The sequence below is a fragment of the Aplysia californica genome, unplaced genomic scaffold, assembly GCF_000002075.1.
Source record: "Aplysia californica isolate F4 #8 unplaced genomic scaffold, AplCal3.0 scaffold00040, whole genome shotgun sequence".
NCBI lineage: Eukaryota > Metazoa > Mollusca > Gastropoda > Aplysiida > Aplysiidae > Aplysia > Aplysia californica.
The window spans coordinates 94,000-96,884 of NW_004797310.1; positions in this window are offsets into that span (position 1 = coordinate 94,000).

Genomic DNA, 2,885 nt, shown 5'->3' on the forward strand with positions numbered 1-2,885 from the left:
GTGGTTAGGCTACCGGACTAGTAATCGTGGGGTTGTGGGGTCGGGGTTCGAGCCGCGGGCCCGACGCTGTTTCCTTGAGAAAGACACTTTACACGAATTTTCCTTACTTCACCCAGATGGAAATGGGTACCCCAAAAGAGCGCCTCAACTCCTTTGCCCCCTCCTCAGGGCTCCTGACTCTTTCTGCAGCCTTTCTACTGCTACTCCTTGGCTCCTCCTAACTGCTGTCTTTCTGCCACACCTCTGATCTTCTGGTAGGAAAGATCTACACCTAGCCTTCTCGGACAAGGGCGAAAAATCTCGGAGGGCCCGTGTGCAAATGCGCACGTTAAAGATCCCTTGGTGGTTTAAAATCGATAAGAGTTGACTTCGGCCGCCACCCGGGCAAAATTCAAAATTTCCTACCAACTAAAAGTATTAGGTGTGTCCCGCGCTCTCATATTATGACCTTATGCAGTTGTGAGCGCCGAAAAACACTTACCAAACCCCCCAAAAAACAACAGAGAATGTGTTTGCCCCACTGAGGTGGGTACATGGGTAGAGTGGGACACTGGCCATCATTGTTATAATATGTGGGTGGCATCCTGGTGAAAATTAGGCGCTTGTCGAAATAATAATGGGTGGTTGGAGGGTGCCTCTGGTAGGTGCTGCTGATTTGCTTTACCTCTTTTGTTCTGTCTGTTTGTCTTACTTTTTTCCGAAGCACCAAATGACTATTATTGTGTCTATGTGCTTCTTTTTACTCGAAGAGAATCGGAATTGTACTATCGACAGAACGGACAATTCCCCGTACCGTGGGACAATACATTTCTCAATTGTTTTGTTTTGTTTTGTTTTGTGGGCTTTGTTTGTTTTTGTTTTGTTTTGATTTTGTGCTTTGCTTTGTTTGTTTTTTGTTCATAATCTTTAATGTCCATATAAGAACACATTTCTGAGTGTTTTTACTGGAAAAAATAGGTTCGATAAAAGGCATAAAAATATGTAAATTTGCAGTTTTCATGAACACTCAAGCTTCGGAAGTCACCAAACTTTGGCGGCCATTTTCTAATTGATTTTACCTCTAACACCGGGCGACTCCCACCTCCTTCTACAGCAACTATCTCGACTTCTGTTTAGATCGTAAATGGATTTCTTTTTCTCCAAAAGCGAGAAAAATAACGAGCTTTAATATGACACCAATAACTCCATGTAAAAAGAGAACTCAAAAATAATTTTAAAACTGTCGAGTGCATGATTTCACGGTGTCATGACACAACACCACACTATCTGTTGTAGTTCCCAAAAGATGTTTCCTTAGGTTTACCCATGCCTCGTTTGTCTCCCATTTTTCCCAGTGAGAGCAATATATTCAAAGCCTTTGGGTCGAGCCAGGGGTCCCAGAAGCTGCACTTGTCGCTTTCTAATTGTTCTTATTAAGAAAGCCCAGCGGAAACATCACAAAACAGTCCCTGCAGTGGAACCCATAGGGAGCACGAGGCAGGGGTAGGCCACAGGAAACATGGAGGAGATGCGTGGAAAGGGACACGAGAGAGATGAAGCTCACCTGGAACGAGCTTGGGAGGATGGCTCAGAACAGGGATAAAAATTTAATGGAAGGAGCTTGTATGTGGCCTATACCCTGCCAGTGGTGAAGGGCATTGAATATGATGACGAATTGGTCTTATGAAGGATTAGTGAGCGGCCCACGTGGGCTTCTTTTAGAAATTATTCGTGGGCTATCCCACGGTAACTGACAGGACAGAAAAAAAATACCCATTTTGTACCGTCAACCACCGAAACAAAACATGTTACAGAATTTGCATAAAGTACTTTTGTTTTCTAATTACCCCATTTAATATGATTCTCAATATTATGTTTTTTTAATGTTCTAATCATTTAAAATTGAAACAAATTAATGATAATTTAATCACAGTGTTACCTTCGTAAGAAGGTCTGGTCCAAAAGTTGCATCAGTTACTGAGGAATAGCCCTAGTTTGATTTCTTTGCTGTCCATGAGATTCTTAAAAATTTCATTAAACCCCACACATTTCTGTTGCTTCTATTCTATTTCATTTTTTTCTGCCATGGTAAAAAAGACGAGTGTGGGCAGTGGGCGGGTGCTCTGGTGTGGTTGGCTCCTTTTTTCCTATCAAACATCTATCGTCCTTATCTTCCCTTCTTCTTTTTTTTATGTTTGTTACTCTTTTGTAACACCTCTAATCTTCTGGCGCTCGTATGACCTTATGCAGTTTCGAGCGCTGTAAAACCTCTACTAAAACTAAAAAATGGACGAGCGCCTGATTCCCCCGTGTCGCGCCACACATATGCTCTCCTTCACCTAACACAAACCCTCATCTGACACATTAACGATATCGGCGACGACAAAAATGACGTTGATGACTAAGACCAACATCTCGGGGGCAAAAACAATAAACGCTTGAAAGAGACGCAATTCTCCTTCCCACAGAAAAAAAAAGAAAAAAAGAATCGCTGTCCCGTCCCATTACCGTTTTCAGTTGGGGGCCAATCAAACTTGACGATTCTAAAACGTCCATCTTAAGGTCTGTTCCCCAGAATCTCATTTCGCCAAGAATATTCACAGACCCTCTGCCTCCTCATCCTTCCCGCTCCCCTTTTCTCTTTCTCTTCTCTTTCTTTCTCTCAATCTCTCCCTCTCCCTCTCTCTCCATCTCTCTCTCTGTTTTCCTCATTCTCTCTCTTTCTCCCGTTCTCTCTCTCTCCCCTCTCTCTCTTTCTCTCTTTCTCTATCTCTCTCTCTCTCTCCTCCCTCTCCCTCTCTGTCATTCATTTCCTCTCTCTTCCTCCTTTCTCGCTCATTTCAGTTTCTCTCTCTCTCTCTCTCATCCCCCTTCTCTCTCTCTCCTTCTCCCCCTTCTCTCTTCTC